Here is a 24,313-nt window from a genome sequence, read left to right as displayed (position 1 = left end):
ATGGTTTTAGCAACTAAGTCAATGTTTAGTTTTGGACTTAATTTTTTACTGTTTTTGTATTATCTAAGTTATACATTCTTATGACATAAATTATTATTTTTGAAGTAGCTAATACAAAGATAATGACAAGGAATCGTTGACTGGATCTTTAGAGTAAGGATTCCAAATAGATCTATACATGTTTACATGTTCCCTGCATATCCCCTTAGGAGGACACAGAGAAACACTTCCTTGTTCTGATTCTTACTTTGATTAACATTTGTTAAGCACTCAATTTGTGCAGAGAACTATGTGAGACACTGGAGTTGAAGAGGGAGAAGGAAGAAGATGTACAAGGAGACAATACAAGGTCCAACCATTCAAAGAAGTGTTGTATAGTTTTAATGAAGGAGATAAAATTGTACACAGATACTACAAGAGGCAATGAAAGGAGGAATTAAGATATTCTGAATGATGTAATAATTATAGAAATCACTAGCTTCAAATTGCCAAATCAGAACATTACAGTTCTAATCTACTGGGATAGGGCAGGAGAGCAGTACAGAGGGAATGTTAAAGAATTAGAGCTCTCAAATAGAAATGAAAGTGGGTATGACAGCATTCTATACATTCCAGCCTTTTCAACATCATGGTGTATGTGCATAGATAGATAAATAGATAGGTAGACATAATTTTATTTTTACAATGCCTCAAGGCGTAAAGGATTTGTGTCAGAGGAAAACAAGTCACCAGCGACCTAGGCCTTGTCCAGCTGCTTCCAAGGTTAACAGGACTGGTGCCCCTGAGGCCCACCATACCCACTGGGAAGCTCTGCATATTTGAGACATGCTCCTTACATGGATTTTCCCACTAGAGAGTCAGAATCTCAAATATAATATGAAGGAATGTTGGCCCAACACAGTTGACCACGGTACATGTGATGTGGCATGGTTAGCAAGGCGATATGAGCCGGGATGGAACTCCAGCCTGTACACTCACTAGCTTCCATCACCTTGGCAAGTTAGCTCACTTCTCTAAGCTTCATGAAAATGTCACTAATAAACTGGAATGCCCTGCTGAGCCATGTCGGAGCCTGAAACAAAACGAAGACTGCATGTTCCTATATACGTTATCAAAATAGCCCCCTTTATTGTGAATCAAACGGGAATAGTTAACTAGAGCTTTTCAGGGACAAATCATGACTTCTGTTTAAAGCTCTGCATTGCCCAATCTGTTTGCATGACATTATCAACCCTAATAAACTGGCTGGTGGGGCATGCTGCTGATTGGAAATGACTGTTCCTGTTGCACAATAACACAGAGTTGTAGAACAAAACAGCCTGTTTTTATTTAAAATTATGGTGTTTATGCTTTGCGAATGCTTGGCATTAATTTGTTTTTAAATATTTCATTAAAATATTATTTACATTGAGTGCTGGGTTTTTTTGGTTCCCCATTAAATGTTGCTTGCCCCTGTGGTGAATGCCTCACTCTCTTCACCCTAATTGAGGTTCCAAAAAATGTACTTTGAAGGACCACTATAACTACAAATAAAGACTATAAAATATCTTTATAAAATCTGTACTTAAAAATAATAGTCATTGCTATATGATTTTATAATACCTAACAGATTCCTTAGCTATTAGTGAATGTGTTTTCTGAGAGTCCCTGAAAAAGCAGTGTGAAAGAGAACAATACGCAGTTTATTCAACATGCTGAAAAGATACACAGTGAGTTCTGAAATCTGCCTCCGATCCTGTCACCAAGGAAATGCTGATGACCCTTAACCAGAATATACAAGGGAAAGGTGCTGGCCCAGCTGGGATTTCTCTTCTTCCAAGTTCTGGGAACTCTCTTGTGTATCCAAGACAATCTGCTCTCTGATGTCCCCTCTGTCGCTTTAGACTCCCAACAATTATACTCAGATAGCTTTTAGTCTTTGCTTGTACCAAAAATGCTCGAAGTACTGAGTTTACCAATAGATTTCCATAAAAAACTCTGATTCCCTCCTTTAGGTTCAGCAAGATGCTAAAGGACAGCTTGACTAATTGTACCATCATTCCTTCTGTCTTCCTCATAGGTAACTCTTCTTTCTGGGCCAATATTGATTCTCTATGGACAGACATGAGGATTTTAAATTCCCTCTTTGGCAGGAAGAATAACTTCCTGACAGAAGGGTGACCCAATGTGTTTCCCTGTTAGCAGGTTCGCAGTGGTGGCTTCTTTCCTCAGCATCAGCAGCAGCAGCAGCAGCTGGAAAGCATTCCTATTGAAGCACTTCACGTCCAATACCGGGAGAGCTACAGAAAATAAACTAACATGAAACATCATCTGCCTTTGCCTCTGAGAATGGTACCCTAGGGCAATTTCATGGCAAGCACAATAAAGGCACCAATGTGCAGTTGCATTAAACAAATACTGAAAAATTAGCACATTGACTATTTCTAATTATCTCCATTTATTCTGTAATGTGGTGTCTAGAGGAAATGGTTCTGTGGTAATTCTGCAAGATGTTGCTTTCAGCCTAGGAAGACAAATAAACAGGTACTACTTTAGCTTTTCCTTCTCTTGGTTGTTCACAGAGTGAAAAAAAAAACCCAACTTGTTTAAAAATTGAAAAAATATTACCCATCAAAAGAGAAAGTGCTTACAAAAGGAAAGACTTGACAAAATGTAATATGTAGACACAGCACCAGGCTTTTCACTTCTGATGAATTTGCAGCCTAAATACTAAAATATGCTGTTTCCCATTTCACCTTGTTTCCACAGAGACCACGGCTGACAAAGAGCCCGTCACCAACAGTTACCGCCCTTTGTCTGCCCTGGATGCTGAAGGCTGCATGAGCAGAGAATGAGCAAATGTGGGATAAATGTAAGCTGCTGATTTCATTCACACTTGGAACCTTATCTCTTTCATATTTCAGTCGCTAAGGAGTTCTCAAATTTGCCTCAAACTGACTCATTTTACACTCTGGCTTTTCTTCCATCTACCTTTTCTTCTTTGTGTGTAATAAAAATAACACATGGAAAGTTAGAAAGCAAAAAGTTAAGAATCACTGATAATTTTCCAAATGAATTTTAAATAATCAAAAAATAAATACAAACTAATATTTGGATATATTTTCTTCCAGATTTTTCCCTGGCTCCTTCTCCTTATGTATTTATTCTGTATGTTCTTTCCCACTTATCTGAAATACCACTGAGTAAGTGAATTCCCAAGTATTCTTAGGTCTGTTTCTAGACTCAGTTCCAGTGACTTTTTTTTCCATATTAACTTGCAGAGTTCTGAAGGCTCCTTAGATCCTTTGTAATGTGACTTCAGAGGAATTAGGGGAGAGGATCAGTCTGCTATAAGCACGAAGACTAGGTCTCCCAGCCCTCCTTTTACCAGACCGGCTTTTATTTTTTAACAAACTTTGGACTTCTGTGTTGGATTTTGTTTGAATAAAGGGCTTTGTGGCAAAACCAAAATAAAATAAAAACATCACATATTCTGTTTCATTTTTCTGTAGGGTACATGAAATTTTGATGTTATGCTTTTGCAGCGGCCATTTGAATGTGTCAATATTGATATTATTGTTTTCTAGTGATGATGCTTCCATACAGACTAAAGAGCAATGATACATATAAATCATACATGAGTACTATGTAAAATACATTCCCTCATCTACTCCCTGAGCCAACTCTGGCCATCGTCACCCTCTTCTGATGTCCCCTACGATGCCTTCGTCCATTCCAGGGAGAGAACAGAGTTCTCACAAGACCTGGGCTCATCCCTGACTGCTCTCAAATCATTAGTAATGGGAAATCCAGATGTACTTCCTAAGACCAGAGAAATCCACAGTGGCTGAACCCGACGTGCTGCCTAGAGACTGACTGCCCGCATGCTGCACTATTTTTCTTCTCATAGTAACTTCCATATGCAAAATACGGAACTTCCGTGTCCCAGTTGCTCCATGTCTGTCTTTATCACCACCCTACTGCTGGACCGTTCTCCCTCACATTCCCCATACTCACAAACAAAGCTCTTTAGGCCTCTCCACACTCATTTTCTGCTCCAAAAGTAATCATTTTCCAGGATTACTGAGAGAAGGACTATTCTTTCTGAGTTGGTAAAATATCCACTTTGTAAACCAGCATGTAGCCTTCCCTCATGACCCAAGCAAGAAAATAACGAAAAAGTTTTACACTGGCCTAACCTATTACCTATTTATATGTAATATGCTTTATCTATCCTACCCATGAATATTTCATCAGAGAAGTCAAGTAAGCAAAGAAATCTGTGCATCTTCTGAGAGTTTTTCTCATTTACATATTAAATGGTCTGGCCCTCAATACTGTGATTTCTCTCTTGATGTGGCTATGATCTTGTTCATTTACATTCAATTAGTGAATGATTTGACTGTTTACTAATGGCACTTACTGAAAATCTAAAAGATATACATTTCCATTTTTGTGGACTTTCTCATTATTCTAAATCTCTTTGAATGAATGCAAAGTAGGTACAATGGAGCAGTAGATGTGGGAATGGGGGGATAGTCAGACCTCATATAAATGATGACCATTTATTCAATATGTTCAATGATTATGTTAATTATATTTATAATCATAGTTAATAAGGATAAAATATATTATTGGAGGCTAAGTTATTACAGGCTTTTGAAATATTTTATTGAGTTAATATGACTGTAAAACTGATATATATTTAATTTTAAAATGCCAACAGTGTGGTATTAAACAAAGTAAAAGTTTTTCCTCATTGGTTTAAGGGTTAAAGATAGAATAAGGGTCAAGAATTTTTTCAATACACATTTCTTGGTAATACGAAATGTTTTTTATACTATAGCAGGGTCCTTTTGGTGTGATTATGTAAAAATATCTCAGTTTGGAGGTCTACACCAAAATCACAAGAGTTTCAATTGCTGTAGTTATATAAAGCAATTTAATATCTAGTGGGGCAAAGCTATACTATGAAATAATTACTGTTATTTTTTCCTTAGGATTTTATTGGTGGATCTTACTTGCTTAGTCTTCCAGATATACTTTAGAATCATTTGGTCAAGAAATGAATTAAACTTTGACTTTATGGAAGTATTATTTTGGGCAGCTAAGAGAAATTACAATATCTGTAGGCATGATCTTTAAACGCAACTCTATTAAATGCTATCGACATTCTGCTTCAGTGAGGATCACCAGATGCTCTGTTGACGTTTAATGCCTAACATTTGTCCTCATGGTAAATTAGAACTTGTGAACACAGTTGGTGGTTCATTCTATTTTTACACTCTATTTTTTCCAGAATGTCTGAGAGGTGTGAGCAGGTCATCCTGATCCATCAGCACCTCATGAAGGTGAGGTGTCATTAGACCCTCAGTTGACGGCTGCCGTCTTTATAGGGATCATATGGTATAAGCTGTTGTCAAGGAAAAGCATAGATGTGGAAAGGAGGAACAAACTTTAAACTACAAGTAGGGAGGTGGGCTATGAAAGACTAATTTTGGTCTTCCTGCTGGTTATTCTTTATTCTTTTAGAAAATATATTCAAACATATATGTACATGCAGTTTCTGGTTGGCAACACAAACTTACCACCTGTTCACTTGCCTCTTCGCCTTTGTCTTATGTTTTTGTAGGTGGCCATGAACAGGAACACACTTAAGTTACCTCATGGTTGTGGAATTTTATTTTAAAGAGTCCTGGTGAAATGAGCAGTCATTCACCTCTTTCAGGTTCTGAGAAAATGAGAACCTTGTAGTGGTAGTTAAATATAAGGATGCCCGTTGAAATAAGAATGACAGAAAATAACGAAAGAGTTTTATACTGATATATGTGTATTACATATTTGAAGTGTGAGTTATCTGTCCTACCTATAAATACTTTCTCACATAAGCAGAAAACAAAAATCCTGGGCATTTTCTGAAAATATACAAAGGACAATTTGCATATTAATCGGTCCACCTCTTGAATACTATGATTTCCCTCTTGACTTTATCATGGTCTTATTCATTTACATTCAACGACTACATTATTTGACAGTTTAATAGAGCTGCTCACTCAGGCTTCAAGGAACTAGAACAGGATTTAAAGTGGCATCAGAACACAATGCCTCCACTCTAATATGCTGTTCTAGTAGTGATTCAAGTTATCTGCTTTTACTTCTTCTGAGACTATTGACCCCTTCAGACTAATTCCCTCTACTCTTCTTTTATTTATTTATTTATTTATTTTTATTATTATTATACTTTAAGTTTTAGGGTACATGTGCACAATGTGCAGGTTAGTTACATATGTATACATGTGCCATGCTGGTGTGCTGCACCCAATGACTCGTCATCTAGCATTAGGTATATCTCCCAATGTTATCCCTCCCCTCTCCCCACCCCACAACAGGCCCCAGAGTGTGATGTTCCCCTTCCTGTGTCCATGCGTTCTCATTGTTCAATTCCCACCTATGAGTGAGAATATGCGGTGTTTGGTTTTTTGTCCTTGGCGATAGTTTACTGAGAATGATGATTTCCAATTTCATCCATGTCCCTACAAAGGACATGAACTCATCATTTTTTATGGCTGCATAGTGTTCCATGGTGTATATGTGCCACATTTTCTTAATCCAGTCTATCATTATTGGACATTTGGGTTGGTTCCAAGTCTTTGCTATTGTGAATAATGCCGCAATAAACATACGTGTGCATGTGTCTTTATAGCAGCATGATTTAGAGTCCTTTGGGTATATACCCAGTAATGGGATGGCTGGGTCAAATGGTATTTCTAGTTCTAGATCCCTGAGGAATCGCCACACTGACTTCCACAATGGTTGAACTAGTTTACAGTCCTACCAACAGTGTAAAAGTATTCCTATTTCTCCACATCCTCTCCAGCACCTGTTGTTTCCTGACTTTTTAATGATTGCCATTCTAACTGGTGTGAGATGGTATCTCATTGTGGTTTTGATTTGCATTTCTCTGATGGCCAGTGATGGTGAGCATTTTTTCATGTGTTTTCTGGCTGCATAAATGTCTTCTTTTGAGAAGTGTCTGTTCATGTCCTTCACCCACTTTTTGATGGGGTTGTTTGTTTTTTTCTTGTAAATTTGTTGGAGTTGATTGTAGATTCTGGATATTAGCCCTTTGTCAGATGAGTAGGTTGCGAAAATTTTCTCCCATTTTGTAGGTTGCCTGTTCACTCTGATGGTAGTTTCTTTTGCTGTGCAGAAGCTCTTTAGTTTAATTAGATCCCATTTGTCAATTTTGGCTTTTGTTGCCATTGCTTTTGGCGTTTTAGACATGAAGTCCTTGCCCATGCCTATGTCCTGAATGGTAATGCCTAGGTTTTCTTCTAGGGTTTTTATGGTTTTAGGTCTAACGTTTAAGTCTTTATTCCATCTTGAATTGATTTTTGTATAAGGTGTAAGGAAGGGATCCAGTTTCAGCTTTCTACATATGGCTAGCCAGTTTTCCCAGCACCATTTATTAAATAGGGAATCCTTTCCCCATTGCTTGTGTTTCTCAGGTTTGTCAAAGATCAGATAGTTGTAGATATGCGGCGTTATTCCTGAGGGCTCTGTTCTGTTCCATTGATCTATATCTCTGTTTTGGTACCAGTACCATGCTGTTTTGGTTACTGTAGCCTTGTAGTATAGTTTGAAGTCAGATAGTGTGATGCCTCCAGCTTTGTTCTTTTGGCTTAGGATTGACTTGGTGATGTGGGCTCTTTTTTGGTTCCATTTGAACTTTAAAGTAGTTTTTTCCAATTCTGTGAAGAAAGTCATTGGTAGCCTGATGGGGATGGCATCAAATCTGTAAATTACCTTGGGCAGTATGGCCATTTTCATGATATTGATTCTTCCTACCCATGAGCACGGAATGTTCTTCCATTTGTTTGTATCCTCTTTTATTTCCTTGAGAAGTGGTTTATAGTTCTCCTTGAAGAGGTCCTTCACATCCCTTGTAAGTTGGATTCCTAGGTATTGTATTCTCTTTGTAGCAATTGTGAATGTGAGTTCACTCATGATTTGGCTCTCTGTTTGTCTGTTGTTGGTGTATAAGAATGCTTGTGATTTTTGTACATTGATTTTATATCCTGAGACTTTGCTGAAGTTGCTTATCAGCTTAAGGAGATTTTGGGCTGAGAAAATGGGGTTTTCTAGATATACAATCATGTCGTCTGCAAACAGGGACAATTTGACTTCCTCTTTTCCTGTTTGAATACCCTTTATTTCCTTCTCCTGCCTAATTGCCCTGGCCAGAACTTCCAACACTATGTCGAATAGGAGTGGTGAGAGAGAGCATCCCTGTCTTGTGCCAGTTTTCAAAGGGAATGCTTCCAGTTTTTGCCCATTCAGTATGATATTGGCTGTGGGTTTGTCATAGATAGCTCTTATTATTTTGAAATACGTCCCATCAATACCTAATTTATTGAGAGTTTTTAGCATGAAGGGTTGTTGAATTTTGTCAAAGGCCTTTTCTGCATCTATTGAGATAATCATGTGGTTTTTGTCTTTGGTTCTCTTTATATGCTGGATTACATTTATTGATTTGCGTATATTGAACCAGGCTTGAATCCCAGGGATGGAGCCCACTTGATCATGGTGGATAAGCTTTTTGATGTGCTGCTGGATTTGGTTTGCCAGTATTTTATTGAGGATTTTTGCATGAATGTTCATCAAGGATATTGGTCTAAAATTCTCTTTTTTTGTTGTGTCTCTGCCTGGCTTTGGTATCAGGATGATGCTGGCCTCATAAAATGAGTTAGGGAGGATTCCCTCTTTTTCTATTGATTGGAATAGTTTCAGAAGGAATAGTACCAGTTCCTCCTTGTACCTCTGGTAGAATTCGGCTGTGAATCCGTCTGGTCCTGGACTCTTGTTGGTTGGTAAGCTATTGATTATTGCCACAATTTCAGATCCTGTTATTGGTCTATTCAGAGATTCAACTTCTTCCTGGTTTAGTCTTGAGAGGGTGTATGTGTCCAGGAATTTATCCATTTCTTCTAGATTTTCTAGTTTATTTGCGTAGAGGTGTTTGTAGTATTCTCTGATGGTACTTTGTATTTCTGTGGGATTGGTGGTGATATCCCCTTTATCATTTTTTATTGCGTCTATTTGATTCTTCTCTCTTTTTTTCTTTATTAGTCTTGCTAGCGGTTTATCAATTTTGTTGATCCTTTCAAAAAACCAGCTCCTGGATTAATTTTTTTGAAGGGTTTTTTGTGTCTCTATTTCCTTCAGTTCTGCTCTTATTTTAGTTATTTCTTGCCTTCTGCTAGCTTTTGAATGTGTTTGCTCTTGCTTTTCTAGTTCTTTTAATTGCGATGTTAGGGTGTCAATTTTGGATCTTTCCTGCTTTCTCTTGTGGGCATTTAGTGCTATAAATTTCCCTCTACACACTGCTTTGAATGCATCCCAGAGATTCTGTTATGTTGTGTCTTTGTTCTCGTTGGTTTCAAAGAACACCTTTATTTCTGCCTTCATTTCGTTACGTACCCAGTAGTCTTTCAGGAGCAGGTTGTTCAGTTTCCATGTAGTTGAGCGGTTTTGAGTGAGATTCTTAATCCTGAATTCTAGTTTGATTGCACTGTGGTCTGAGAGATAGTTTGTTATAATTTCTGTTCTTTTACATTTGCTGAGGAGAGCTTTACTTCCAAGTATGTGGTCAATTTTGGAATAGGTGTGGTGTGGTGCTGAAAAGAATGTATATTCTGTTGATTTGGGGTGGAGAGTTCTGTAGATTTCTATTAGGTCTGCTTGGTGCAGAGCTGAGTTCAATTCCTGGGTATCCTTGTCGACTTTCTGTCTTGTTGATCTGTCTAATGTTGACAGTGGGGTGTTAAAGTCTTCCATTATTAATGTGTGGGAGTCTAAGTCTCTTTGTAGGTCACTCAGGACTTGCTTTATGAATCTGGGTGCTCCTGTATTGGGTGCATATATATTTAGGACAGTTAGCTCTTCTTGTTGAATTGATCCCTTTACCATTATGTAATGGCCTTCTTTGTCTCTTTTGATCTTTGTTGGTTTAAAGCCTGTTTTATCAGAGACTAGGATTGCAACCCCTGCCTTTTTTTGTTTTCCATTTGCTTGGTAGATCTTCCTCCATCCTTTTATTTTGAGCCTATGTGTGTCTCTGCACATGAGATGGGTTTCCTGAATACAGCACACTGATGTGTTTTGACTCTTTATCCAATTTGCCAGTCTGTGTCTTTTAATTGGAGCATTTAGTCCATTTACATTTAACGTTAATATTGTTATGTGTGAATTTGATCCTGTCATTATGATGTTAGCTGGTTATTTTGCTCGTTAGTTGATGCAGTTTCTTCCTAGTCTCGATGGTCTTTACATTTTGGCATGATTTTGCAGTGGCTGGTACCGGTTGTTCCTTTCCATGTTTACCACTTCCTTCAGGAGCTCTTTTAGGGCAGGTATGGTGGTGACAAAATCTCTCAGCATTTGCTTGTCTGTAAAGGATTTTATTTCTCCTTCACTTATGAAGCTTAGTTTGGCTGGATATTTAATTCTGGGTTGAAAATTCTTTTCTTTAAGAATGTTGAATATTGGCCCCCACTCTCTTCTAGCTTGTAGAGTTTCTGCCGAGAGATCTGCTGTTAGTCTGATGGGCTTCCCTTTGAGGGTAACCAGACCTTTCTCTCTGGCTGCCCTTAACATTTTTTCCTTTATTTCAACTTTGGTGAATCTGACAATTATGTGTCTTGGAGTTGCTCTTCTCAGGGAATATCTTTGTGGCGTTCTCTGTATTTCCTGAATCTGAATGTTGGCCTGCCTTGCTAAATTGGGGAAGTTCTCCTGGATAATATCCTGCAGAGTGTTTTCCAACTTGGTTCCATTCTCCCTGTCACTTTCAGGTACACCAATCAGACATAGATTTGGTCTTTTCACATAGTCCCATATTTCTTGGAGGCTTTGCTCATTTCTTTTTATTCTTTTTTCTCTAAACTTCCCTTCTCGCTTCATTTCATTCATTTCATCTTCCATTGCTGATACCCTTTCTTCCAGTTGATTGCATCGGCTCCTGAGGCTTCTGCATTCTTCGCGTAGTTCTCGAGCCTTGGTTTTCAGCTCCATCAGCTCCTTTAAGCACTTCTCTGTATTGGTTATTCTAGTTATACATTCTTCTAAATTTTTTTCAAAGTTTTCAACTTCTTTGCCTTTGGTTTGAATGTCCTCCCATAGCTCGGAGTAATTTGATCATCTGAAGCCTTCTTCTCTCAGCTCGTCAAAGTCATTCTCTGTCCAGCTTTGTTCCATTGCTGGTGAGGAACTGCGTTCCTTTGGAGGAGGAGAGGCGCTCTGCTTTTTAGAGTTTCCAGTTTTTCTGCTCTGTTTTTTCCCCATCGTTGTGGTTTTATCTACTTTTGATCTTTGATGATGGTGACGCACAGCTGGGTTTTTGGTGTGGATGTCCTTTCTGTTTGTTAGTTTTCCTTCTAACAGACAGGACCCTCAGCTGCAGGTCTGTGTGTGGTGTCAGTCTGCCCCTGCTGGGTGGTGCCTCCCAGTTAGGCTGCTCGGGGGTCAGGGGTCAGGGACCCACTTGAGGAGGCAGTCTGCCCGTTCTCAGATCTCCAGCTGCGTGCTGGGAGAACCACTGCTCTCTTCAAAGCTGTCAGACAGGGATATTTAAGTCTGCAGAGGTTAGTGCTGTCTTTTTGTTTGTCTGTGCCCTGCCCCAGAGGTGGAGCCTACAGAGGCAGGCAGGTGTCCTTGAGCTGTGGTGGGCTCCACCCAGTTCGAGCTTCCCAGCTGCTTTGTTTACCTAAGCAAGCCTGGGCAATGGTGGGAGCCCCTCCCCCAGCCTCGCTGCCGCCTTGCAGTTTGATCTCAGACCGCTGTGCTAGCAATCAGCGAGACTCCCTGGGCGTAGGACCCTCCGAGCCAGGTGTGGGATATAGTCTCCTGGTGCGCCGTTTTTTAAGCCCGTCGGAAAAGTGCAATGCCTTGCCCTGCTTCGGCTCACGCACGGTGCACGCACCCACTGACCTGCGCCCACTGTCTGGCACTCCCTAGTGAGATGAACCCGGTACCTCAGATGGAAATGCAGAAATCACCCGTCTTCTGCCTCGCTCACGCTGGGAGCTGTAGACCGGAGCTGTTCCTATTCGGCCATCTTAGCTCCATATCCCCCTCTACTCTTATCTGCTTCGTTTTGGGGCTTCTTCTTACTCATGGTAAGTGACTACATCAACCCCTTCTTTCTCTCTGTCTCTCTCATCCTGTGCAACTCCACCCTGCCAAATCTTTCTGGATGTCTGGCCTTCAAACTCACCCAGAGAGAGAATCTGATTAGTTCAGCCGGTGACCATCCTTACTGAAAATTTTTGTCGTGGCCTTTAAATGGGCTATTTTTGTTTGTATTAGGCATCAGTCCCTAGTCCAGTTAACTGTGGCTGGGGCAGGGTCACATGGCAGAAAACATGAGTATCTGTGTCCAGGGAATCCCGCCCCCTGCAGCTGCTTTTCTCAGAAAGACACCATGCATGTGTCAGGCCTTCAGAGTGGAATGGCCTGTTTAGTATGGGAAAATTTTAGATTTTCGTTCCTTGTTGAAGACATCAACTCTTATTCTTCCATAAACATTGGTCTTGACATTGGTCATTGAAATGACAGAACATCGCAGAATGCAGCTCAAAGCAGCATGTGTTGGCAGCAGAGATTTCTTGGCCTTAGCCCCTCAAACAGAATCAGTGAGTGACTTCAGCCAGAAAGGTGTAGCTGCTGGTATGGTACCTGTTTCCTGTGTTTCCTAAGTCATACCAGCCTGGAGGTGGAACATGAAAATCAGCAGCCAAATAATGTTTTTCAAGGTCCACCCTCTTGTGCACTGAAAGAACTGCTCTCTCCCCCTTAAAATTTTCCCAGTAGAGCTGTGGTTCCCGGAGGGTTTCTCCTATGTGTGCTGAGAAGTAAGCCTCTCAACTTCTTGCATTCCTGCATTCTATACCTCCTTTGTCTTGAATCCTTGCAATGAATACCCTGGCTGCAGTTGATGCCAACAGTAGTAACTGTGTCTCCTGCCAGAAACACCACTGCAGCTGCTTCTGCTGCTGCCACTGCATTCCAGGCTGAGACTACTCCTACCTGCAGAAAAAGAGGTCACTACATAAATATCAAGGGTAACTATGTCCAATGTCGAGAGCACTGACATCCAGCCACAGCTGCAGCAAACTCTGCTTCCACTAAAGTTACTGCTTTCTTTGCCAGTTCTGCTGTCACCACCATCCATGCCACTCCTGGTGCCTAACAGCTTGATGCCCCAGAGACATCTAAGGAAAAACAGCTTTTTAAACTTGTTCTTTCATTAAAATTTTGTCTTCTACAAGCTCAGCATGAGTCCACAGAAATTGAGCCAGAGTATAGTCTAGGTGAAATTTGTGTTCAGAATCACCCCTCTTCTTCAATATCACTGTGCAGGCATCTCTACCTCTCTGTATTTCTTTGGGATGAGTTATTTCCCACAAACTTCTTGGTTCCTCATGAGTATCAGAACAGATAGGTCTCAGCCACCCCACAGAGTAGCGAAGTGATTAGCTACTTCAGGGTAGTTAACTCTACCTAATTATGTAATTAATTAATTCATAGTCACCCAGGCTAAAAAAAAATCTACAAGTATGTGTTTTAGGAGATTTAAGGATATCCTAATATACAAAATTGATATGAGGAAGAATTAAAATTTTATCAACTATACTCTTCAGTCTAAACAAAGAATACAGAAGGCAGGTGGTCTGCCTCAATTACAGAAATAGGAAGATCAATATGCAAAATGTTTACATTTTTTATTCAATATCATCAGAAAATGAAGACACAGAATCTGGTAGACAAGAAGATCCCAGTCACTACAAATGTGTAGTCTGTTTTAGCACAAATACCTCATTATATTTCACCATGGCCTCAGAATATTTCATCAAGATTATTAAAGTATTATTGTGGTATTTCTATCTTTATTAAAATATGCTTGTGTATTATTAATAGAGTTTATTCTGAGCACTAATAAATTTGAGGCAGTACAAATCACTCAAATGGACCTGTTGTGTAGATACCTGAATATATAGAAAGAGGACTGACCTAGAGATATAAATTGGTGCATTTCAGATATAAATTAGATGAAAGCAGGAGAGTAGATGAAATCATCTAGAGAAAGAATATAAAAAAGAGAATAGGGCTTCTAGTCAAGCCCAAAGGAACCCCAATATCTAAATAATGAATAGAAGGGAAGGACCTGGCAAACAAAATCAAGAAAGAGTGGCCCAGTGAAGTAGGAGAAAGACTAGAAGAATGGAATGTCATGGAAATTTAAGAGACTATTTCCAGCTGGAGAGAGTGGTTGGTGCTGTCCATGCACCTGAATGACCCAAAAGTACGATTTTCTAAAAGTTAAAAACATGACTTTCATAAAACTATAAAATTCGCCCAAATCAAATAATTTTTTCAATTCATTAATTAAAGAAGGAAACAGTATGACTGGTTCAGAGGAGAATTTGAAGGCCAGATATTTGAATAGTCAAAGGCATAATAAAATTAATTTACTACTAAACAAAAAATTGGTTAATATCCTACAGGCCAATAAACTGTAATGTTTGGGGTTACCTTTTCTACCTGATAAAAATAAGTTGCATCTATTCTAAACCAAATTAGTTTATTGCAGTAGGCAGGAATAATTTGCATTTCTCTCAGTCCAGAATCACTTGCATTAATACCAGTTTTTCTCTATATGTTAATCTCTATTACTATTAAGTTGCGAAATAGCCTAGTCAATAAAAACTCAATCAAATTTGCATACTCCTATAGAATTGTAGAATACCCAGATGAGTTAGACAATGACTACGTGACTAGTTTATTTCACTTAATATAATGACCTCCAGGCTCATCCATGTTGCTGCAAATGACAGGTTGTCATGGTTTTTGATGGCTGAACAGTACTGCATTGCGGATATATACTATTTTTTGTTATTTATTCATTGATGGATACTAAAGTTAATTCCATATCTTGGCTGTTCGGAATAGTGCTGCAATAGATATGGAGATGCAGGTGTTCCTTTGATACACCGATTTCCCTTCCTTTAAACAAATACTCTTAAGTGAAATTGTTAGATCATGTGGTAGTTTTTTTTTTGAGAAATCTCCATACTATTTTTTATAATAGCTTTGTTAATTTTACATTTCCACCAACATTATCGTTTTCTTCCATTCTACAGGCTGTCTCTTCATTCTGTTCATTGTTCCTGTTGCTGTATGGAAGCTTTTTAGTTTAATACAGTCTCATTTGTCTGTTTTTGTTGCCTGTGCTTTTGAAGTCTTAGTCATAAAATCTTGGCCTAGACCTATGTCCTTAAGCATTTTCCCCTGTGCTGTCTTCCAGGAATTTTATATTTTGGGGTCTTATGTTTAAGCCTTTAGTTTATTTTGAGTTGATTTTTTTCTACTAGTTTTATATTTTTGAGTCTTACGTTTAAGCCTTAATTCATTTGGAGTTGACTTTTGTGTATGGTGAGAGATAGGGCGTTAAATTTTATTCTTCTGTATATGGATGTCTAGTTTTCCCACCATCATTTATCATAGAAGGTATCTTTTCCCTAATGTATGTTCTAGGCACCTTTGTCAAAAATCAGTTGGCTGTAAATACATGGGTTTATTTCTGGGTTTTTAATTCTGTTCCATTGGTCTATGTGTCTGTTTTTATACCAATATCATACTGTTTGGGTTACTATTGCTTTGTAGTATATTTTAAAGTCAGGTAGTGTGATGCCTCCAGTTTTGTTCTTTTTGCTCAGGATTGCTTTCATTATATAATCACACAATCTTTTATGATTTCTTATAATTTTCAGGATTATTTTTTCTATTTCTGTAAAGAATGTCATTGGTATTTTGATAGGGATTAAATTGCTTTAGATAGTATGGCCATCTTAGCAATATTAATTCCTCTGATCCATGAGCATGGGCAGTCTTTCCATTTGTGTTCTTTTCAAAATTTTTCATAGTGTTTTATGCTTTTCATTGTAGACGTCTTTCACCTCCTTGGTTAAATGTATTCCTAGGTATTTTTACTCTTTTTTGTAACTATTGTAAATAGGATTACTTTCTCAATTTATTTTTCCACTAGTTATTGGTTTAAAGAAATGCTACTGATTATTGTATGTGATTTTTGTATCCTGCAACTTTACTGAATTTATTCTATCAGTTCTAAGCATTTTTGTTGGAGTATTTAGGGTTCTTTTAGCACACAAGATTATATCATCGCAAAAAAGGACAGTTCAATCCCCTCTTTTCCAATTCAGATGTCTTTTATTTCTTTCTTTTGCCTGATTGCTCTGGCTAGGACTTCCAATACTGTTTTGAGTAAGTTGGCGAAAGTGGGCATTCTTGCCTTGTTCCAGTTCTTAGAGGAAAGTCTGTTAGCTTTTCCCCATTCAGCACAATATTAGCTGTGAGTCTGTCATATATATCCTTTATTATGTTGAGGCATGTTCCTTCTATACCTATTTTGTTGAGAGTTTTTATCATAAAGGGATATTGAGTTTCATCAGATGCTTTTTCTGCGTCTATTGAGATGACAATACAGTTTTTGTCCTTCATTCTGTTAATGTAATATATCACATTTATTGATTTGCATATATTGAACTATCTCTGCATCCCTGGGATAAACCTCACTTAATCATGGTATATTACCTTTTTGATGTATTGTTGGATTCAGTTTGCTACTATTATATTGAGAGTATTTTTTTGCATCTATGTTCACCAGGGATATTGGCCAGTAGTTTTCTTTTTTGTTGTTATGTCCTTGTCTGTTTTGGTATCAGGGTCATGCAGGTCTTATAGAATGAATAGGAAACATTCTTTCTCCTTCAATTTTTTTTTTTGAATCATTTGAGAAGAATTGGTGTTAGTTCATTATAAATTTGGTAGAATTCAGGAGTAAAGCCATTTGGTCCTGGGCTTTTGTTTTTTGAGAGGCTGTTACTGATGCAACCTCACTACTCGTTACTGGTCTTTTCAATTTTTCTTTCTGGTTTAATTTTGGTGGGTTGTATGTGTCCAGAAATGTATCCCATTTTTTTCTAGGTTTTCCAATTTGTTAGTGTATAGTTGTTCATAACAGTCTCTAATGATCTTTTGTATCTGAGTTGTAATATCTCCTTTCTCTTTTTTTTATTTTATTTATGTGGGTTGTTTCTCTTTTTTCTTGGTTAGTGTAGCTAGCAGTTTATCAATTTTGTTTATCTTTTCAAAAAACCACCTTTGGTTGATCTTTTGTATTTTTTTTTTTTTTTTGTCTGTATGTCATTTAGTTCTGCTCTGGTCTTTATTATTTCTTTTCTTCTATTAGCTTTGGGTTGAAATTGTTTTTGCTTTTGTAGTTCCTTGAGGTATACCATTAGGTTGTTTATTTGAAATTTTTCTACTTTGTTGACCTAGGTATTTGTTGCTATAAACTTTTCTCTTACCACTGCTTTTGCTATATCCCATAGGTTTTGGCATGTTGTGTTTCCATTTTCATTTGTTTCAAGAAATTATTTTATTTTATTTTTACCTTTTTCATTGGCCTAATGGTCATTCGGAGCATGTTATTTAATTTCCATGCATTTGTAGTATTTCTAAAGTAAAAAAATCTTGTCATTGATTTCTAGTTTTATTCCATTGTGCTCTCAGATGATATTTGGTATAAATTTGATTTTTACAGATTTCTTGAGACTTGTTTTGTGGCCTAACATATATTCTATCCTGGAGAATGTTCTGTTTACTAATGAGAAGAAAGTGTATTCTGCAACTGTTGAATCAAATATTTGGTAAATGTCTGTTATGTTCATTTGGTCTATAATACAGATTAAATCCAATGTTTCTTTGTTGATTTTCTGTCTAGACTCTCTGTCTAATGCTGAAAGTGGAATGTTGAAGTCCCCAACTATTACTGTACTGGAGTCTAGCTCTCTTTTTAGCCCTAATAATATTTGCTTTATATATCGGGCTGCTCCCTTGCTAGGTGAATATATATTTACAGTTTTTATATTCTTTTTCTGAATCAATCTCTTTATTATTATATAATGGCCTTCTTTGTTTGTTTTTCTCTAACATAAATATAAAGAAAGTCTGTTTCCTCTAACATAAATATAGCTACTTCTGCATGCTTTTGGTTTCAATTTATATGGAATATTTTTCCATCCCTTCACTTTCAATCTATGTGTGTCTTTACAGGTGAAGGGAGTTTCTTGTAGAAAGGAAATAGTTGGATATTAAATTTTTTCAAAATCCATTCAATCAGGATGTATTTTAATTAATGGATTTAAACCATTTATATTCAAGGTTGTTATTAATAGGTGAGGTTTTTTGTAGTGATAACATTTGGATTTTTTCTCATTTGTGTATATGTTCTACCCATGAGTTTTATACTTTCATGTGTTTTCACAATGGTAGATATCTTCCTTTTTGCTTTCAGATGTAGAACTCCCGTGGGCATTTCTTGTAGGGCTGGTCTAGTGGCAATGAATTACCTGTTTTTGCTTTTTAAGGAAAGACTTTATATTTCTCCTTTAGTTTTGAAGGATAGAATTGTTAGGTAAAGTATTCTTGGCTGGAAGTTTTTTCTTTCAGTACTTTGAATATATCTCTCCATTATCTCCTGGTCTGCAAGGTTTCTGCTGAGCAATCCATTGCTAGTCTGATGATAATTCCCATATATGTAACTTGATGCTTTTCTCTTGCTGTTTTGAGAATTCTCTTTGTCTTTGACTTTTGACAGTCTGACCAAAAGGGGTCTTGGAGACCCCTTGTTGGTTGAATCTATGTGTAGATCTTGGAGCTTCCTGTATCTGGATGTATATATCCTTTGCAGGACTTCATAAGTTTTTAGCTATTATTTCATTAAATAGATTGTCTATGCCTTTTCCCATATCTTCTCCTTTAGGAACTCCAAAAATTGAAATATTTGACCACTTTAACATGTCTCATATGTCATATGGCTTTCTTCATTTTTAAAAATTCTTTATTTTTTGTCTGACTAGATTCTTTCAAAAGATTTTTCTTCAAGTTTAGAAATTCCTTCTTCTACTTGATCTAGTCTATTGTGGAAGCTCTTGATTGTATTTTTAATTTTATTCATTAAATTCTTTAGTTCCAAAATTTTGGTTTTGTTCTTTTTTTTATTATTTCTATCTCTTGATTAAATTTCTCATTCAGAACATGAATTGTTCTTTGTTCTTTGTATTGGTTATCTGTGTTATCTTGTATCTCACTGGTTTCAAAATACTAATATCAGTATTTTGAATCTTTTTCAGGCATTGCACAGACTTTCTTTTCTTTGGACTCTTACTGGATAATTATTGTGTTCTTTTGGAAGTGTCATGTTTTCTTGCACTTCCATGTTTCTTGTATTTTTAGGTTGATACCTGTGCATCTGTTGTAACAGTAGCTTCATCCAATTTTATGAATTTGCTTTTGTAGGTAAAGACTTTTTCCTGTAGATATATTACATTAGGTTGTTCTTGCATTGCTACAGAGAATACCTGAGACTGGGTATTTATAAAGAAAAGAGGTTTAGTTGGCTCACAGTTCTGTAGACTTTATAGGAAGCCTGATGCTGGCAACTGCACAGATTCTAGGGAGGCCTCTAGAAGCTTACAGTCATGGTGGAAGTCAAAGGGGAGCAGGCATGTCCTGTGGTGAAAGCAAGGGAGGGGAGGTGCCACACACTTTTAAAGAACCAGATCTCACAAGAATTCACTCACTATTGTGAGGACAGCACCAAGGAGATGGTGCTAAATCTTTCATGAGAAATTTGTCCCTGTGATAAAATTGCCTCTTACCAGGCCCCATCTCCAACACTGAGGATTACATCTCAACATGAGATTTGGGTGGGGACAAATGTACAAACTATATCATATATCTATACTGTTGGTTGGGTAGGGTGCTTTGGCTTTGATTCTGGGTGGGCACAGTAGTGTAGTCTCTGTATTTCTTTGGTTGTAATCAGCATTATTGATATCTGTGAGTTCCTTGGTGGCTTAGGCTGTAGGTCTTAGTGAAGACTGTGGTGAGGCTTTCCTGGGAAGATGGGCACCAGGCTGATCAGTCTGATCAGTCCTCTGGCACCAGTGATGGCAGTGATGGGCCAGGTGTGCTGGTCCTCAGGCTCCTTGGTGGTGTATGCTGGCACTGGCAGATGTAAGCCCAGAGGGGGTTGGTCCTGCAGCCACCAGGTAACATGCTAAAGTGCCAGCAGTGCCAGGAGCAGGCCAGGTGTGTGGGTCATGTGTGGCATTAGCAGTGGCAGTAGCATTGACAGTCCAAACCTTGGGCTGCTGAGTGGCTCATGTGGGCACCAGTAGCAGTGGGCTGGGCAGTTCAGTCCTTAGGCCCCAGGAGGCATGTGCAGGCACTGGTGATAGACTGGACAGGCTAGTCCTTATACCCTTGCACTACAAGTATATCAGTCAGTAGTGGCAGTTGGATTGAGCCTATACCCAGCCCCTAGACAATGTACATGGGCAGTACAGTGGGCAGGTTGGTAGTGGGTGGGGAGGGTTGATCCCCCATCCTCCAGATGGTGCACATGGGTGCTAGCTTTGGTGGTTATAGGAAGGGCAAGCCTGTCTTGAGATCCCTGCATGGTGCTCATGTGTGCCAGTGGCAGTGAGCAGGGCAAGTCTATTCCCAAATCCCTGGACAACATGCACAGACACTAGGGGTGGTGGGTGGGGCAGGTTAACCCCTAGGCTCCTGGATGATCCATTTGGGTGCCAGCAGCAGCAGCATTTGTATTGGGCCTGCCGTCAGCTATTTGAACAATTAAAATTTTCCTTTTTTAGTTCATTTTTGACTTCAGAAGCTCTAAAAAGTTCTGTGTGTTCTGCACAACTCCCACAGCAGCTGTGACAGAGAAACAAAGGAGTATGAGTTTCTATTTCACCAAGTGATCCTCAAGCCACACATCCCTTAAGAAAAATGGTTACATGACCCTGACACCCTAGGTGCTGCTAGTTAGATCAAGAGTAAGTTTCTGACTTAGGAAGAGACAATCTATAGGTTGGCCAATAACTAATAAGGTAGCTTGGTATAAGCACTCTCTCCAGCAAAGTTAATACCAACTACCAGAACCAAAAGATCTTCTCAGAAAGACTGAAAATTAGAAAATAATCAGCAGAGGAAATGAGTAATTGGAAAGGAAAAAAGAAACTAAAATGCACAAAGAAAGAAGAAAAAAAGCAACTGTGATTAAGTGGAAGTCTAAAAAAAGAAAGAAGAGTTTCTTTTTTTAGAAACTCTCACACCCAAATGGGGAGTGAGAGCAGTATTGGCAGAGAGAGCAATGGTAAAGAAAGAGATCAACTGCGTTACAAGTACAGTGAAATTGCTATGATAGGTATCAATAGTCATGAGCTTCTGAGAGGACCGCTACCAGAATTTCCTTTCTCTGAGTCTCCAGAGTGGCAGTTGCAAGTACTGCTGTTAGAGATGCTAGAGTGTAGTAATTTTTCACAGGAAGATATCTTTTTTATTTTGAGGATTAAATGATATTTTGTTAATGTGTCTTACTCTAATCAAGGTAATTTATTATTCTGATGTTTTCCAATAACAATCAGACTTTTTTTTTTAACTTTTATTTTAGGTTCAGGGCCGCATTTGCAGGATTGTTATATAGGTAAACTGTGTGTTTACCTATATAACACACAGTTATATGTGTATGTTCCTTCAATGCCTAGTTTATTGAGGATTTTTAACATAAAGGGGTGTTGAATTTTATCAAAAGCTTTTGTTGCATCTATTGAGATAATCATACAGCTTTTGTTTTTGGTTCTGCTTATATGATGAATCACATTACTGATTTGTGTATGGTGAACCAACCTTGCACCTTATGGAAGAAAGCTACTTGATTGTGGTGGATTAACTTTTTGACATGCTGCTGGATTTGATTTGCTAGTATTTTGTTGAAGATTTTTGCATCTATGTTCATCAATGATATTGGCCTGAAGTTTTCTTTTTTTAATTGTGTCTCTGCTAGGTTTTGGTATCAGGATGATTGCTGACCTCATAGAATTAGTCAAGGAGGAGGTCCCCCTCCTTAATTTTTTGGAATAGTTTCAGTAGGAATGGTACCAGCTCTTCTTTACACATCTGGCAAAATTTGTCAGTGAATCTGACTGGCTCTGGCTTTTTTGGGTTGGTAAGGTTTTTTAAATTATTATTGATTCAATTTCAGAACTTGTTATTGGTATGTTCAGGGATTCAATTTCTTCCTGAATCAGTCTTGGGAGGTTGTGTGTGTCCAGGAATTTATCTGTTTCTTCTAAATTTTTTAGTGTTCATAGAGGTGTTCTTAGTAGTCTCTGAGGGTATTTTGTATTTCTGTGGGGTCAGTGGTAATGTCTCCTCTGTCATTTCTGATTATGTTTATTTAGATCTTCTTTTTTTTTCTTTATTAGTCTAACTAGCAGCTTGTCTATCTTATTAATTTTTTCAAAGAACCAACTCCTGGATTTGTTGATCTTTAGTATTTTTTTTGTGTCTCAATTGTCTTCAGTAGTTTAGCTCTGATTTTTGTTATTTCTTGTCTTTTGCTAGCTTTGGGGTTGGTTTGCTCTTCTTTCTCTAGTTCCTATAGTTGTGATGTTGGGTTCTTAATTTGAGATCTTTCTAACTTTTTGATTTGAACATGTAGTGCTATAAACTTCACTCTTAATGCTACCTTAACTGTGTCCCAGAGATTCTGGTATGTTTTACCTTTGTTCTCATTGGCTTCAAATAATTTATTGTTTTCTGCCAGAAAGATATATTAAACCACTTTTAACTGATCATTTTTCCTCAACCAAGAACTGCAATTACATAGTCTGACAATAAATATATGCTTATAGGTTCAAGTAAATGAAAAAAGAACTATTCACAAAAATTTATCCTCATGCTTAGTGTTGGACAGTTTTAGCATTCTGTATAATATTAAGGACACACTATATTTAATGATTATTTTCTACCTTAAAGTTTTAGAAAGTAACTCAAACTAAACACTTCTGTAGGAATTGTGAACACTCTTGATTCACAAATATCTTTATCTTCCTAAATTCATCCACTTATGTATGATACTTACTTTAAATGGGAAAGCAGAGAGACATTGCCTAGTTTCTTTAAAAATAATTTTTCGGAAACTATGAAGTTTCTTTTGTGAATAAAAAACGTATTTACGCTTTTTTCCTCCCCAGGACTATTAAACACTGCGTGGTAGTCCTTTATCAGCAGTGTTTATACTGCATGATTTTGTTTATTTAGATGGTTGTAGAGTGTAAAATTACAGGTTTGGTGGTTTGTAACCAGAATTTTCTTCTCCACTTCCACCCTCCTTTTACTTGAATTTTAAAGGTTTATTTATGCTTTGGCGGGGGTGGGGATATGTTTGTGTTTTCCTCTGTAGAGCAGATGAAAATTGTGTGAACTCCCCAAGGAATGCCCCATTGATTGATAATTGGGAAGAATTCCTCTTCACTGTGGAGCTGCACAATTTTCAAGTCAAGTCATATAAAATCTTGGGTCAGACTGCAGATAGGATTTGTAATATCTACAGCTTTTTCATACCAAAATAGTTCATTGACTTTTCGTTAAAACTTCTCCGAAGGGATCCTATTCTCTTTTTAATTTAGGAAGCAATTTAGGAAGGCTGATTGACTCAAAGCAGGGGAGAATACCAATTTAGTTCATTTATTCTCTGTGTGAGATACATATAAATCTACTTTGAAAGAAGAATCTGTAACGGGGTTGTTCACCTTTAGTTCTCTAAATAAATATGTTGCTACTTAGACTATGTCAAACTCTTGGCTGTTCTCAGCTCATCTTAATTTTGTGCTGTCCACACTCTTAAATCTCATGGACTCTTGGAAGCTAAAGTCAATCTTCTTTTCTTAAGTCTGCATGGCATTATAATTGTAGAATCCACCCAGCCCATGCACATCTATGTGGTATCAATTATATTAGTTCTTATTTGTATTTTTGTTTTGGAAGGCCAGGAAGTTTTGACTTTTTATTTGTTTGCAAGTAACAGAAAATCAACTTCAACTAATTCAGACAGCCAAAATAGGCAAAGAGATGCATTGGTTAATGAAAACTCAAGATTGAAGAAACAGGAAGGATGCAAATGCATCTAGCCTTAGATCAACAGGACATCTTGGCCTGATTTTTGCAAGATCGCTTTCTCGCTCTCTCTCTCTTTCTCTCTCTCATTCTTCCTCACCTTGACTCACTTTTGCTCTTCTCAGGGGGTTGGTTCATTCTGTTTCACTGAAGACTTACCTTCTTCACGAGGTAAGCTGGAGGTGTGGAATGTGAGCTGACAGCTTCTCAATTTCCCATTGTG

At 37.8% G+C, this 24,313-nt stretch overlaps 1 protein-coding gene across 1 annotated transcript in view; it reads right to left on the bottom strand.

Annotated features, from left to right (window-relative positions):
- Positions 1-24,313, bottom strand: part of TMEM167A (transmembrane protein 167A) — a 230,032-nt gene that overhangs the window by 10,072 nt on the left and 195,647 nt on the right. The window lies entirely within an intron of this gene.

The sequence above is a fragment of the Pan paniscus genome, chromosome 4 (genome assembly GCF_029289425.2).
Source record: "Pan paniscus chromosome 4, NHGRI_mPanPan1-v2.0_pri, whole genome shotgun sequence".
Taxonomy (NCBI): domain Eukaryota; kingdom Metazoa; phylum Chordata; class Mammalia; order Primates; family Hominidae; genus Pan; species Pan paniscus.
The sequence above is the reverse complement of the archived record's forward strand: the minus strand, read 5'-3'. Positions and strand labels throughout refer to the sequence as shown.